At 45.7% G+C, this 16,903-nt stretch overlaps 1 long non-coding RNA gene across 1 annotated transcript in view; it reads right to left on the bottom strand.

Annotated features, from left to right (window-relative positions):
- Window positions 1-424: 424 nt before the first annotated feature.
- The window catches only part of LOC132580296 (uncharacterized), a 70,628-nt gene continuing 54,149 nt past the window's right edge, over window positions 425-16,903 (bottom strand). Inside the window, exons 2-3 of the long non-coding RNA XR_009556045.1 lie at window positions 1,534-1,580; window positions 425-934 (exon numbers count right to left, since the gene is read on the bottom strand). This is a non-coding gene — a long non-coding RNA (uncharacterized LOC132580296). The remainder of the gene's footprint in view (window positions 935-1,533; window positions 1,581-16,903) is intronic.

Raw genomic sequence — 16,903 nt, 5'->3', positions numbered from 1 at the left:
GAAAAAAGGTGAGTTAAGGGGATTGTGGTAGAGTTTTATAAAATTATGCAGGGGGTGGAGAAAGAAAACTTTCTCCTCCATAATACTAGAATTCTGGAGCACTCAATGAAATTTATGCACAAGAGATTCAGCATGGAGAAAAAGAACTACTTCTTTATTCAATGAGCGATTTAAGTGTGGAATTCACTTCAAGTGGAAGTAGCAATAGCCACAAGTATAGATGGCTTTTAAAGGGAATTTAATAGAGGATAGGCCCATCAATAGCAACTAGCCATGGTGACTAAAGGAACCTCCATATTCAGAGGCAGTAAACACCTGAATACCAGTGGTGGGAGGTAATGCTGGGGAAGACATAGGCCTCCATGCCCTGTTTGTTAGCTTTCCGGGGCAAGCAATTGGCCATTATGGGGGGAAAAATGCTGAGCTAGCTAGATCACTGGTTTAATCCTGCAGGGCTCTTCTTTTATTTCTATATTCTGAAATGACTGTACAATCTTGTCAATGTATGCTAGATATTTATTTGAAATGACAAAAAGATGCTTGGGGAAGAGGAGGGAAGATGTGTGGGGAATATCTGCAGTCCACATAATTTAGTAGGTTTCATTTTAAAAAAGAAGCTTCAAGCAAAAACCAAGAAAGCTGTCAGCATTTTTTAACATAATGTCAGCTCGCTTGTACCTTTTACAGCTTGCTCTGCTACACAATCTTTGCAAATAACCCTGCGACACACTAAGTTCTCAATTGTTTCCTGTACATAAACTAATAAAGACTCTGGGAGATCTGAGAGCATGCATCTGTAGTTTCCCTTGGTAAGCAGAAGCATACAGGCCCAATTTGGATTGGGGCAGTGGTGAGGAAGGAACTTAACCCTTTCGTCTCTGTGCCATTTTGCTACCTCAATCTGTTTTATGCCATGGGATCGATATTTTCCCTTCTGAAAGACACAGGCACACTTATAATTGTCTGTACATTTAGAAGGCAATTGACATACCAAAAATGGCAGCAGAAAAAGATTAAATCCCCCTCCCTCTGCATCTCCAGTGTGAACTGTCCCCTCACTGCTGGAACCTACTGATAAACGAGAAGAGAAAGACCCATTCATGAATCTTTCAGTGTTGCCCCTAGTTTGACCTGTACACACTTTGCTATATGCAACAGATGATAAAATAACAGCAGAGATTTGAAAGTTAAGTCCTACTGAGTTTAGTTGTATATGGTGGCAGTGGTGAAAAGTGCCATCAAGTCTCAGCTGATTTATGGGGACCCCTTGGGGTTTTCAAGGCAAGAGACATTCAGAGGTGGTTTGCCATTGCCTGTTTCTGCAAAGCAACCCTGGACTTCCTTGGTGGTCTTCTATTTGAGCACTAACCAGGGCTGACACTGCTTAGCTTCTGAGATCTGATAAGATCAGGCTAGCATGGGCCAGTCAGGTCAGGGCTTAGTAGTATATATTCCCAAGTAAATGTGCATAGGATTGCAGCCCTTGCCTGAGATTCTGCAGTGATCCAGACCTATATTTTATTCTATACTCACCGAGAATAACTATTCAGAGCCTTGCCTCTGTCCAGGAGAGATAAGACCTGTAAGAAACAAATGAACAAACTAAAAACATACTCCTGATAAATAGGAATTAAATGGTGTTCCTTGTTATCTTCCCAGTTTTACTTAAAGGCTTTCCCGACACAGCATTTTCTAGTACACACATTTTAAGCAAGAACAATATAGTAATCTTTGATAATAATGTTGACGGAAGGGATCTATTTCAAATGACCACCTTTGTGGATTTTGCTATCCAGGTCCACAGAAGAAACTAGTTGTTTCTTTGTAAGAACAAGTCACACACAGCCTTTGATGCTTTCTACTTTCATTCTGGGCTTGTGAGAGCCTCCCCAGAAAATAATGCCGATGATCAGTTGACATTATTTGCATGTACATTTCCATGGGAATAATTCCAAAGGCACTACCTCAAAGGCAAATATTATGTGGTATGCAGTCTACAGACAAAGCAAGACAGACACTGAGAGCCTATATCAATTCATTTACTACGAGACAACAAACCTAACTTATATATGGATTACAACATCATGGGGTTTTTTGGGTGCCTCTTCTCACCCTCAACTTTATAAGATAAATTATGAACTGCTAACTTCAGTACACATACAGAGTTCCAGAGATCTGCCACTCACCTCAGTCTTAGCTCACTGCTAAAGTTCATGTATCAGGAATTAACTTATGCTCAAAGGATCCCTGCTAGTACAATTCCAATTTATTTCAGTAATACAACCATGCTCTTTGCTTATGGGACTTTTAACTGTGGCCATGGTACCTCCATATCTAAATGTATCCATCTTGCTTTTATGGCTCATTGTGGTAGGAGCTGGGCCTGTCAGATATGAACTTTAGCAGCTGTATAAATATTGATGACTGTAATAATTTGTGTTCTGCATATGCTCTCCTTAACGCCATAGTATAATCCTCCAGCTAGGGATACACGGCATAGAAAGGAGCCGTCTCCATTTGCATGGTAATGAAGTGCTTCTGAAGGTGCTCTTTGGAATGGTTAGCCACATAGCCGAGTGGCTAATGGATATGGAGGCAAGACTTAGGGAGAAATTAACACTTTCAGACAATTTAATCAACTCATACGTTTGCTATTGAGAAAGATCAGTTTGATGTGATCTATTATGAGAAATAAATGTAGTTTCCAACTCTTAGCAGAGATCACTAGTGGAAACTCTGGGCAAGCTACACTTCCACAAGACAAAAAACCCAAAGCCAAACAAAACTGCTCCACTTTGGTACAAAACAGGAATATTCCAAGGTCAATATTCTGTTGAATGCTTTCATAAAATAGATATCGAACAACTGAACAATCAGGCCTCGGGAGAGCTCACATCAGGTTTTGAAATCATCCATTGCCTCAATTTGCTATCCAACACCCAGGACACATTTAACTTCATCTTATATAATGGCATAGAAGAGACTTCAAGAGGCACCATGTTGGTTGATCACAGCCAAGAGAAATGGCACAGGAATGCACTGAAAGACTTGCTAGATGTTCTAGATATTCTTGCATTAGTTTTTATTTATTTTATTTGTTTCAATTTTAATTCTGACCTCCCTGCACGCAGGCTCAAGGCAGATCACAATAAAAAATATGCAAACATTAAAACAGTAGCTGAATAATTCAATAATTAAAACAGTTAACAATATAAATTAAAAACAGGTAGCACTGTCAATCAAAGCGCAGCAATCTTAAAGCTAGAGCCACTGGGTCTATAAGATCTACTCAGTCTGGGCTGCTTAAAGATGGAGAGCCTAAAGATGGAGGGAGGTGAACTTAATTGGAGACCTGCCACCACATCCAAAGGCCTGGTGGAACAGCTCCGTTTTGCAGGCCCCAAGGAATGAGAAAACATCTGGCAGGACCCTGATCTCAAGCGGAAGCATGTTCACCAGGGCAGAAAAAGCCCTGGTCCTCACCGAGGCTAAACAGACATCCCTTGGGCTGGGGACCTCCAGCAGATGTTGATTTGCTGAGCTTCGGGGCACATATGGGGTGAGGCAGTCCCTCAGCTATGTCAGTCCCAGACTTTGCAGAGCTTTGAAGGTCAGTACCAACACCTTGAAATGGATTCGGTACTCAATTGCAATTGGTGTAGCACCAGCCAAATGCAAGCCTGCACAGGAGACGCAGCCAGCAAGTGCGCCACTGCATTTTGCACTAGCTGGAGTTTCTAGATCAGCCCCAAGGGCAAGCCCACATAAAGCAAGTTACAGTAAGCCTAGAAGCCGCCTAGAAGTAGCCATTGCATGGGTCACTGTAGCCAAGTCTTGGGAGAAAATTAGGGTACCAGTAGCCTGATCTGCTGAAGATGATAAAAGGCTGACCTGGGAACTGTGCTGAGCTGTGCCTCCATGGAAAGTGAGGCATTCAGGATCACCCCTAGGCTCTTCGCCTTCTGAGCTGGCACAAGTAATGCACCACCCAAGGTTGGGAGCCTGATACCTGACTCCACCCCACCCTGGCTCAGGTACAGAACCTCTGTCTTTGCTGGATTAAGCTTCAGCCAGCTCTGCTGCAACCACCCAGTGACAGCCTCCGATGCCCCAGCCAAATTCTTTGAGATGGAGTCCAGGTGGCTGTCCAACAACAGATGGAGCTAGGTTCCATCCACATATTGGTGACAACTCAACCCAGCCCTCTGGACCAACTGGGTGAGGGGGTGCATGTAGATGTTAAAAGGAGTGGGTGTTGCGGGGAGATCTGCTCACCAAGCACCATTCTCTGTCCCTGACCGTGGAGAAAGGAGGAAAACCACTGTAAGACAATCCCCCAAACTCCTAATCTCATTAGGCTTTCTGTATCTAGACTGTAGTTTGATTAAACATCTTCATCCTTATGATTCTGTGATTAAAGGTTGTTTTCAGATATCAAGGTTACTTTGAGGTAATTATTTATTTTAATATAACAATTCAGAATCCTTTTTAACCATCACAGGCAGCCTGCCAGTAAGGAAATTTCTGCCTCACTCTTAGGTAATATCCATTTTAAGTATCTCTCCAATGCAGTCATTTACAATGTGTCTCTCCTCATGCAGGGTACTTGGTGAGGTCTGTAACACAGCATATGCTTACAGTGTACACATTTAATAGACTGTTCTTTGAATTCTAGAGACAGGCAATCTATATATCTATTGGCAAAGTCAAAGCCAGCTTTGGATAAAATGCTAGGGCACTTATTTTCATCAAAGAGAGGAGAATAAAGTATTAAAGCACAGAGTGGGCAGATTTGCAGGAAAATAATGGTTTTGCCAATTTGCTCTTAAAATCAAACTTGATAAAAGGAAAAAGAAACTCAGAGGAAAGAACAAGTTGAGTCACTGATACTGCCGCAGCCAATGCAGAGGGGTGTTGTCTTTTAAGATATTACGAGATTATCTAGTTCTGCTGCAACAGACTAACACCCCCTTAAAGCAGGGGTATCCAGGAAACCACATGCAGCCCACCAACATATGTGATCTGGTCCATGGCCCCAACTACAAAGTTGGTGACTCAGCAAGCACTGCTGGGCTTCACACTCCTGGCTGGCTGCACCTCTGAGCAGTGGTCAGCTGGGTGCCAATGAAACAATAATCCATCAACAGGCTATGCCATTTTTGGAAGACTTTGGTGAGTTCGTGTTCTAATGATTTATAATGCTGCTCATGAGAAAGTAAACTGTTTGGCATATCCTATGGAATGTACAACACAGATTTTTATGAAGTATATCGATTAAACTTTCTGAATTACATCATAATTTTAAGAGATACTCCATTCGTTGGGTCACTGAGAATGACCGGAACGAGACAACCAGTACCTGGGATTTCTTGTGTTACTCTTCTTTGGGGCATTTTTGAATGTGTTGTATTAACATTCCTAGTGAAGACACTTGGCTTTGGAATTCGGAAATTCTGGATTTTTCTGTGATTCTCTATATTGTATTTTGATTGATATTGTAATTTCCTTTGCATATAGTTTGCTATTGTGTGAAACATTTCTACACTAAACAGCAGACATCACTATTTAAATTGTTTAGCGCTTTATTAGAGTAGAATTGCTTATATGAATGAAGCAATACCAGCAGAGACGGGTAGCAGCTCTTAGGCAAGCTGCGCATAGGCACAGACCTGCATGGGCTTTCCCCTTTATTAAAGCACTAACTGCAAAGCAGAGTACTGGATGTCAAATAGTAAAACTGAGTGGAGGTTGAAGGGTTGAATTCCCCTCTTCTTTCCTTGCATAGCCCTAAGGGAAACTCAGACTGCAAGAACCAGAAAGGTGGTTTTCATCTAGACCAGGGGTGTTGAACTCATTTGTTAAGAGGGTCGGACTGACATAAATGAGACCTTGTTGGGCCGGGCCATGTTTGTACCTATTTAAGACTGGGTAGCATAAATATAAACTTTTTAAAGGATACAGACAAACACAACTAAAGATTTTTAATTAAAACATGCTTAAAACATTAGCACTTGTTGGTCCTAAAGGTGCTTTCTTTGTATTTCTCCCATGGGATCCAGGGAACTGGGCAAAGGAAGCTCTGGCTCTTCTCTCCCTCCCCAGGGGACCAGGAGCGGAAGGAGCCTCAGCCAATGGAGAAAATTAAGGTTTTGCTCTGTAGCTCCTGTGTGATTGAGCAAGCCTTGCAAAGCAAGCTAAGATGCAGAAGGAAGCAAGAGAGAGGAAGAAGGAAGTACATAAGAGCCAGTTGCTCAGGAGCCTGATAGGAGCCCTCCGGGGGTCTACGTTTGACTGCACGTTTGACACCTCTGCACGTTTGACACCTCTGATCTAGTCTATCTGAGCCCAAAATGTTGACAAGTCCTCAGCATTCCAAACCTTAAAACTCATGAGGCAAGGCTTGATGATGACATGGGATGGGGCCTGGTGATACCATTCTTTCACAACACCATCTGCTTAGTTCCAGTCAAGGCTGATTTTGCCACCATCATTTATTGTCATGTCATTAAATTGTCTAAAAGTATTACCTTTGAAGAAATGAAAAAAAAGCAGGGGTCATTTTGTAGAAAAAGAGGTGCTGGAGCTCATTACCTGGGGAAAACCTAATGACTATCCCTGGGCCGAAGGAGATTAAATATCAGAATACTAGAGCACGGGCCTTTTCGATCGTGGCCCCTACCCTATGGAACCGACTCCCCGAGGAGGTGCGGGCCCTGCGGAACCTCGATCAGTTCCGCAGGGCCTGCAAGACCACCCTTTTTAAACTTGCACACTCGGACTGCTAAGAAGATCGGTAATTAAGGATCCGCCAATGCGGTCTGAAGATCTATACCGCTGTATAACTGCATTTATTGGACTGGTTTTAATTTTAATTTTAATGTTTTAATGTTTTATATTGTAAATCTAAAGGTTTTATCTACCACTGTATGTTTTATAGAATGTTGTTAGCCGCCCTGAGCCTGCCAAGGTGGGGGATGGCGGGATATAAATGAAATAAATAAATAAACAAACAAACAAACAAATAAATAAATAAATTAGCACAACTCATTTCTATATGCCATACATCCCTGACACCATTGGAAGGTCTACTAAATTATAGCAGCCCAGCATCTACCTTAAAATGCTTCTTGAATTATAATTGTCATAATAAAACCTTACTCCCATCGTACTGTTTAAATTACTTTTTCCTATGTGGCCACAGTTGCATGATGAAGATTTCCAACTGTCTGCTTTATATGTTTTGTTCTTTTCCCATTTTTGTAGGGAAAAATATCAGAAAGTTTGTCAAATCTTAGAGTTCAGCAAAATTCTCACAGGGGGTTTGAACAACGGAGTCCAGAAGCAATTATTTTGGGGGGAGGGGAAGGGGAAGGCAATGGCAAACCACCCCGTAAAAAGTCTGCCGTGAAAATGTCATGATGCGAAGTCACCCCAGAGTTGGAAACAACTGGTGCTTGCACATTTTAAAGAAAGAAATAGCACAATAAAATATAGAGGTTCTGGAGCTCTGCTCCTGTGAGCTCCTGCCCAAAATGAGGCCTGAACAAAAGCATTCATCCACAGCCATTGACCCCCTACACTCACTCACTCAGGAGTTGTTTTCTTGTAGTGCAAACCACACTCCTGGAAAGTGTAGACCAATCATGTGACTCTTTCCTACTGGACTGACATCTTACCAGGAAGAGGTTGCTGATAGCATGGGGGAAAAGAAGATGATGATGAGAAGAAACATAAGAACATAAGAGAAGTCATGTTGGATCAGGTCAATGGCCCATCCATTCCAACACTCTGTGTCACACAGTGGCCAAAAAACCCAAGTGCCATCAAGAAGTTCACCAGTGGGACTAGAAGCCCTTCCACTGTGCCCCCCCAGCACAAGAATACAGAGAGTTCCACACAGAGAGTTCCAATGATAAGCTGTGGCTAATAGCCACTGATGGACCTCTGCTCCACATGCTTATCCATTCCCCTCTTGAAGCTGTCTATGCTTGTAGCCGCCACCACCTCCAGTGGCAGTGAATTCCACATATTAATCACCCTTTGGGTGAAGAAGTACTTCCTTTTATCAGTGCTAACCTGACTGCTCAGCAATTTCATTGAATGCCCACGAGTTCTTGTATTGTGAGAAAGGGAGAAAAGGACTTCATTCTCTACCTTCTCTATCCCATGCATAATCTTGTAAACCTCTATCATGTCACCCTGCAGTCGACGTTTCTCCAAGCTAAAAAGCCCCAAGGGTTTTAACCTTTCTTCATAGGGAAAGTGTTCCAACCCTTTAATCATTCTAGTTGCCCTTTTCTGCACTTTTTCAATGCTATAATATCTTTTTTGGGGTGCGGTGACCAGAATTGTACACAGTATTCCAAATGAGATTGCACTATCAGTTTATACAGTGGCATTATGATACTGGCTGATTTGTTTTCAATTCCCTTCCTAATAATTCCTAGCATGGTGTTAGCCTTTTTTACTGCCATCGCACACTGTCTTGACATTTTCAGTGAGTTATTTACCATGACCCCAAGCTCTCTCTCTTGATCAGTCTCTGCCAGTTCACACTCCATCAACTTGTATTTATAGCTAGGATTTTTGGCCCCAATGTGCATTACTTTGCACTTGGCCACATTGAACCTCATCTGCCATGTTGACACCCATTCACCCAGCCTTAACAGATCCCTTTGGAGTGTCTCACAATCCTCTCTGGTTCTTACCATCCTGAGCAATTTAATATCATCCACTTCACTGCTTACTCCCAACTCCAAATCATTAATGAACAAGTTAAAGAGCATGGGACCCAATACTAAGCCCTGCGACACCTCACTGCTTACCATCTTCTACTGCAAAAATTGCCCATTTATACTCACTCTCTGTTTCCTATTAATTAGCCAGTTTTTGAGCCACAAGAGGACTTGTCCTCTTACTCCATGACTCTCGAGCTTACTAAGGAGCCTTTGATGAGGAACTTTATCAAAAACTTTCTGGGAGTCAAAGCAAACAACATCTATTGGGTCCCCTTTGTCCAAATATTGATGATATTGGACTTATATCCCACCCTATACTCTGAATCTCAGAGCAGTAACAATCTCCTTTACCTCCCCCGCCCCCCCACAACAGACATCCTGTGAGGTAGGTAGGGCTGAGAGAGCTCCTGCAGCAGCTGCCCTTTCAAGGACAACTCCTATGGCTCACGCAAGGTCATTCCAGCAGCTGCAAGTGGAGATGTGGGGAATCAAACCCACTTCTCCCAGGTAAAAATCCACACTATTGCCCCCAGTCACATTTTTGCAGTGTCTACTTTGGTGATGGAGAAACAGCTCCTACACTACTGGGTTTGCCTGACTGAAGGGATTTAATTTGAGTTGTTAAGGAATGTTTATGAATAATCTAAATTCCTAGACATTTCTATTGATGCTATGTCAGCAGATAGATGCAACACTATCCATGTTACAATGAGTGCATGAATTTGGTTTGGGGAATGTGTATGGATATTGTGTGAGAGCAGCAAATGTGTATGGATATTGTGTGAGAGCAGTGTGAATGTGGCTGTGGATATGTGTGTGAAGGAACAAGGCAAAGAATGACACAGAGAAAATATTATACACATAAAAGCACATCTGTGAAACACAAATTAATCACGGCAGTACAAAGTCGGGGGTGGGGGGGAAGTCAGAGTTGAAACTAGGTGTCTACTGGCAAAGATATGAAAAATTATAAATTAAAAAATCAAAGACTCTGATAGACTGGCAGTAGGAGGAGGTAAGGGTAGTTAGATGAAAGGAGTTGTCTAACTTTTGTCCAACATTTCATTGCCGTTTAATTGGTAGTGTCAAAGAACCTCATAGTAAGGCATGTTCCTATTCTGTAGGTAGGAATATATGTGTGTGTGTGTGTGTGTGTGTGTATATATATATATATATATATATATATATAGGCTAGCATTAGCTTGCTGTTCTGCTTCTAGCCTTCTCTTTTATTTAGTTTAGTTTTTTTTTTGGGGGGGGGATTATTTTCCAAGTTGCCTAATCCTAAATCTCAAGATATTATTGTGCCAGAAAGACAGGTTGCTTACCTGTAACTGTAGATCTTCGAGTGGTCATCTGTGCATTCACACTCATGGGATAGAGCGTCTGCGCCGATCCCTGAATTGGTGCCTAAAAAGCCCGGGATTTTTTCACGCTCGGCACCAGCGGGCATGCGCAGGCGTCTCAGTATGCATGCTCACCGGCGCAAGCGCGAGGATCCCACCAGTTCCTTCCTGACTGCTGGAAGCCCCTACTGGAGGGAGACCGTCAGCAGTGGGGAAGGAAGGCGGGTAGTGTGAATGCACAGATGACCACTCAAAGATCTACAGTTACAGGTAAGCAACCTGTCTATCTTCTTCATGGTCTCTGTGCTTCACAGTCATGGGAGATTAGCAAGCAAGACATACCTGGAGGCGGGAAGACGGTCAACCAGAAGAGACAGCTTGCAGCACCTCAGCTCCCAGATGAGTCCTCTGCTGAGCATGAACATCCAGAACGTAGTGCTTCATGAAAGCATGCGGAGAGGACCAGGTGGCAGCCTTGCAAACGTCCATCAGGGAAACGCCTTTCAGGAACACCACCGACGTTGCCATTGCTCTTGTAGAGTGTCCACAAATGGGCCCAGGCAATGGCTTATTTGCCAACAAATAACACAGTTTAATAGTCTTAGTGAGCCATTTTGAAAGCCACTGAGACGAGATTCTGGAACCCAATTTAGGAGCAGCATAAGAAACAAAAAGATGCTGGTCCTTACGAAAACTCTTGGAGCGACTCAAATAAAACAATAAGGCACACTTAACATCTAGAGCATGCCACCTACGTTCCTCATCCGAGGAAGGTGTAGGATAAAACGTGGGCAACCAAACTTCTAACTTAAGGTGAAACTGAGAAACCACCTTGGGGAGAAAAGAAATATCAGGAGCTAATGACACTCCAGACTCCTGAAAAACTAGATATGGGTAGTCACAATGCATAGCCGTGAGCTCCCCTGCATGGCATGCTGATGTGATGGCTACCAAAAAAGCAGTCTTCCAAGATAGAAGCTGTAACGAACATGTGGAGGATGAAGCCTAAGCAAACCATTCAAAAATCTCTTAGAGTGAGGGTGTGCAAATACTGAATGCCCCTCTACTGGCTCATGGAATGCAGATATTGCTGCCAAATAAATTTTAACCGATGAAAAAGCAAGGCCAGCATCCACCAGAGATAAAAATTCAAAAATCACCGACAGTCCCACCCGTTGGGGTGAGACTGCAAGATCAACTAAGAACTGAAGAAACTTCCGCCACTTCCTATCATAGGAAGCACGGGTAGACAACTTCCTGCTGTTTAGGAAGATGTGTTGGACTCTGCTGGAGAACTCACAGGGTCGATGAACCATGCTGTCAGCTTCAGGTGAGGCACGTTGTGATGAAATACATGACCGTCCTGAGCTGACAGAAGGCCTGGTTCCGCTGGAAACTGGTAGAAGACCCCGCTCGCCAGTTAAAGCACGATCGGGAACCAGTTCTACCGTGTCACCAGGATGCAGCATGGTTGCTCTCTTGCGATCTTGTTGACAACTCTTGTCAGCAGTGGCAGAGGTGGGAACAGATATAGGAACCGACCTTCCCACAGGAACAACAGACCGTCTCCCAACGACTCTGGATCCGTGCCCCCTCTGGAACAAAACAGAGGACACTTCCGGTTTCTGGCTGTGGCAAACACATCCACCTGAGGGTACCCCCAGAGCTGAAACACAGGTTGAAGGAAGCGTCACTGTATCTCCCACTCGAGCGGGAAAGCTGCACCCCTGCTTAGCGAGTCCGCTTGCAGATTGAGCACCCCTGGGAGGTGTGCAGCCTTCACATAGATGTCGTGCTCCAGGCACTCCGACCACAGTTCCAGTGCCAGCGCACAGAGCCGTCGAGAAACTGTCCCGCCCTGCCTGTTGATATAACACAGGGCAGTAGTATTGTCTGTTAGCAGGGCAACAACCTTCCCCGCCACCATGGGGCAGAAAGACCGAAGATCAAAGTGAACTGCCAGCAGTTCCAGGTAATTTATATGACAGTGAAGCAATTGGGAAGGCCAAGGGCCCCCCACACACAGAGAGTCCATGTGAGCCCCCCATCCCCACAAAGTCGCGTCTGTGGTGATCGTCACTGTTGTTGCAGGTAGGTGGAAGGGAGCTCCCTGACAAATGTTGTCCTTTGATTTCCACCACTGCAGTGTTCGGAGTGTCACAGGTGGAATTACAAACCTCTTCCGAGGTGAGTCTCTTAAGGGTCGAAACTGTCAAAGAAACCACAGTTGCAGGCCTCTCATCCTCAGCTTCGTAAAGAGCAGCACGCTTGTAGTTGCCGCCATCAGTCCCAGCATCCGCTGCAGCTGCTGCGCTGTGTCTCACTTCCGACTCTGTAAAAGCTTGACAAGGTTGATGATGTCCATTGCTCTCTGCTGAGGCAGAAAGGCGTGGTGAAGGTAAGATGTGACTTTTCCAAGTTAACCTGCAGACCTAAGGTGTGAAGAAGACAAAGAGTGGTGGTAATATGGCTGGATAAACTTTCTTTTGACTCCGCCACAAGGAGCCAATCGTCGATGTATGAAAAGACGACTATCCCTTGAAGCCGGAGGTGAGCAGCCACAACACTCATCATCTTGGTGAACACCCGAGGTGCAGTGGACAGACCGAACAGAAGGGCTTTGAACTGGAAGTGGTGGGAACCTACTGCAAACCGAAGGAAACGCCTAAACACAGGTCCAGTGTTGCCATCCAGTCCCCCTGGTTGATGAGGGCAAGAACTGTTTGCAGAGTGGACATTCTGAACTTCTGGTACAGAATAAACTTGTTCAGATTCCGAAGATCCATGACTGGTCTCAGACCCCCATCCCGTTTGGGAACCAGGAAATAATGAGAGTAGAAGCCTCCCGTTCTGGCCTCTAACGGGACCCGTTCTATGGCTTGTATCTGTAGGAGGTTGCTCACCTCCGCCAGCAGAGGTGGGGAAGGGGGTGTGGTGATTACCACAGATTGGTTCGGAATCTGAGCGAAGTCTATTTTGTAGCCTTCCGCGATGATGGAAAGTGCCCACCTGTCCATAGAGATGGACTCCCAGGCCGAAAGGAATGGGCAAAGGTGGATAGAAGAAGAAGTGGGGGCAGTGACGCGTGCTACCAGAAAGTCAAAGGCCCTGCTTTTGCAGGCAAGCACCCTTAGACTTGCCAGTGGTCTGAGCTGAAGCGTATCGGTTTCTGTTGTTCCCCCTGTTTGAGGACCTACTCTCAGGTTGGGCAGAATGAGGTCTCCACTGTTGTTCTGGGGAGAATTTTTGATATGGCTTCTTGGACCAGGGTTTATGCCACTGTTTTGGTTTAGCAGCCCTAGAAGAAGCCGGGACGGGACACCCAGGTTCCTGGAGGTCTTTATGCTCTTATCCATTTCCTGAAGAGCATTGTCCATGGTCGAGCTGAAGAGGCCTTCGCCCTCAAAGGGCAGATCTTCAACGAAAGCCCTGGTGTCTTGCTGAAGGGCCGTTGACCGGAGCCAGGAGTGGCGGCGGAGGCAGACAGCAGACGTGATTGTTTTTGCAGACACGTCCACCATATGCTTTGCTACAGCCAATTGTTGCTTGGCTACAGCAAAGCCTTCCTTCTGCAGCTTCTTAGCAGCAGACCTCTTCTCCTCGCTCATGGAAGACAGAAGGGGGGGTGAGTTGTTCCCACACAGAGTATTGGTATCTAGCCATGCATGCAGCATAGTTAGATACCTTTACCCCCAACGCTCCAGCAAAATAAAACTTCCTCCCAACGTTATCCAACTTCTTTCCCTCCTTGTCTGGTGGGGAGGAGTGAGTCTTACGTGCTTTCGATGAGGAGGATACAACCACTGAGTTTTGGGTGTGTGAACAGGAACTCGGCACCAGCCTCTTGGACGTGGTACATGTGGTCCAATCTCCTTGATGACACAGGTGTAGAAGCCGTCTTCGCCCAGGGCTTCTTCACCACCTGTAGGATGACCTTTGTAACGGGCAAGGCAATCGCTGTCGACGTGTCCTGCTGCATGATGTCGAATACGGTATTGTCTACGACTGGTCGCAGTTATGTCACCGGGAGGGAGAGGGAGAGTGCCATCCTCTTCACCAGGTCCCCATATGACTTCAGATCCTCCAATGGTGATATGGAAAGATCCTCAGCAGCATGTGACACTGGCGAAGGCTCCAAAGTCCTGTCCGGATCGTCGGTACTGACCTCAGAGTCCGACGATGAAGACTCCCTCCTCAAGGAGTGTTCTGAAAGCACCGGTGTTGACGCTCTGACGGGTGACCGGATCGACACCGACAATCGAGCCTGGACTTCCTCCAGCACCACGCCGTGTCTTTCAGGCGGGATGGACACCGATGCCGACGGATGACACCTAGAGTGTTGCAAAATCCTCGACATATGAGATGCCTCGGACTGTTGGTCCCAGTCAGCAAATTCACGAGGAGGGTACCATTGGTATGGTGGGTATGGGTAGGCGTAGGGAGAAGGCCACTGCCGCTGATCCCACGGTGGAAGCAGTGGGAAGCGATGAGCTATGGTGGTTGGTTCCAACTCTCTCCGTCCCCTCACCTGATCCAGCGGTGCCGACGGCTCCATTGGTACCGACACCTCTACCTCCGACACAGAGCCGCTCTCACTCCGATGCCGCAACCCCGAAGAGTGGGAACGTTGAGTCAAGTTGATCTCGTGCTCCGATGCCAACCGATGCAACTGCTGTGAAGCACTGCCTCTCAACACCAAAGGGCTACGATGTGGAGACGACAAGATCTTTCTAGGTGGAGCAGCCGGCGTCGTTGCCGAAGCGTCCTGAGAAGGGGAAGGAGTGCAAGACGATCTCTTCTTCCGCTTCTCCTTGGATTTTGTCTTCTTCGGTAAGGATGATCGGGTCCCTGAGTCATCCCGACGCTTCTTAGCTGGGGTGTCCACTGACCCTTCAGAGGGTCGTTTTGTGGAATGCCCGCGCTTGACCGGCATCTTGGTCCTAATCGACGATGTATCGGCCGATGTGACCGTCAGGGCCGCGGCTTCTCCCATTGGTACCGACGGGCCTGATGCCATCTTCGGAGGATGAAGTGCCGATTCCACCAATGCGACCGAAAGTCTCGCCGCACGATTCTTGCACGTCTGTTTTGAGAAACTCAGGTAGTGCAGGCAAGAATCCATGTGATGTCCCTTGCCCAAACACAGGAGACAGGGGGAGTGGCAATCTTTTTTCCACAGGAACAGCACCTCTTAAAAAAACTCCAACGCCTTTCCATAAACGCCAAGGAAAAACCCACACAGGGGAAAAACGGGGGGAAAACAGGGCCCCAAAGGGCAAAGTCCAACAATTTTTTTTTAAACAACACTAACAATCTTAACAACTAACTAACTAACTACACTAAGAAAACAACAAACAGGCTATATACAACTAGAAGAAATAATCCAAAGATTACTTTACCGACCAGGGACACGAAAGGAGATCCTCTCAGCGCAGCAGTCAGAAAGGAACTGGCGGGATCCTCGCGCTGGCGCCGGCGAGCACGCGTGCTGGGACGCCTGCGCATGCCCGCTGGTGCCGAACACAAAAAAATCCTAAGCTTTTTAGGTACTGATTCGGGGATCGGTGCAGGAGCTCTATCCCATGTGCGTGAAGCACAGAGACCATGAAGAAGATTAGGAAGAAATCTGGATAGACAGCACTTTTATCACATCATGTTTGCCAAAAGGGCGAGGTGATGCAAAATCTAAATGTACCATAAATGCATATTTCATTTTAAGCACACCCCTCCTTCCTGTCCATCAAATTGACAATTAAAATTTCTGGTGATCCATGAATACTGAGAAGTAACAGTCTTTAAGTGACGCACTGTAAGAAAATGAAACCTTTAATGTAAGTCCCACAAGACAGCAAAGGCAGCAGCCACAATCTTGTTTTGCAAGAATGAGAAAAGCAAACAGTGCTTCCAAAAAAGAGCCTGGTTGCTTATTAGGGCAGATTTGTTTGCCACATTTTTACAGATACACATCGCTCCTATGCATAGATACATTTTTAGAATGCAAATAACCATTCTAATGTGTTTGTCTGCCTAACATGCCAGGAAGCAGGTGCAAACAAACACTGGAAATGTTTAAAAAAATGAATACTTTAAACAATCAACAAGCAAGCAAATCAAAGTTGTAATCTAATTTGAACTTCATTTGAACTTTTTATTTGCTTGGCTGCTTCTACCATGGGATTTCCCCCCACATGAAGAGCAGGATCTAGTTCAAAGAGGGAGGGGGTTGTTGTGGGGTGGCTGCAGGCAGTGTCCATGTGGATGCTCCACTCCTAACCACCACAGGGAAGGGAATGGAGATAAGCACGGCTTCCAAAACGGTGCAAGGCTATTTGCTCCCTTTACCAGACCTCCTGCTTTAGCTCCTACAGCAGGGCTAGGGTGGGCTTGGGCTGTAAGCATGGGGGCTGGTGCGACCACAATCACACTGTGCTGTTGAGTAGGCATGACAGAGGAAAGGGAGAAGAGCAGGGTTAGGGAGAGTGGCAGCAGTGAGCAGATATGCCATTCCTACTAGGGTTGCCAATCCTTGGTTGGGAGCAGGGGATCCCCTGGTTTGGAGGCCATCCCCCCACTTCAGGTTTATCAGAAAGCAGGGAGGGGGAAAATGTCTGCTGGGCACTCCATTATACCCTCTGGAGACCAGTTCCCATAGGGTATAGTGGAGAGTTGATACGTGGGTATCAGGGGCTCGGGGGGGGGGGGTTGAGGTAGAGGCACCAAATTTTTAGCATACCATCTGGTGCCTTTCCTCAAAACATCCCCCAGGTTTCAAAAAGATTGGATCAGGGGGTCCAACTCTATGAGCCCCCAAAAAAGGTG

Source organism: Heteronotia binoei, chromosome 12 (genome assembly GCF_032191835.1).
Source record: "Heteronotia binoei isolate CCM8104 ecotype False Entrance Well chromosome 12, APGP_CSIRO_Hbin_v1, whole genome shotgun sequence".
Taxonomy (NCBI): domain Eukaryota; kingdom Metazoa; phylum Chordata; class Lepidosauria; order Squamata; family Gekkonidae; genus Heteronotia; species Heteronotia binoei.
Note: the sequence above shows the minus strand (reverse complement) of the source record. Positions and strands in the feature narration are given on the sequence as shown.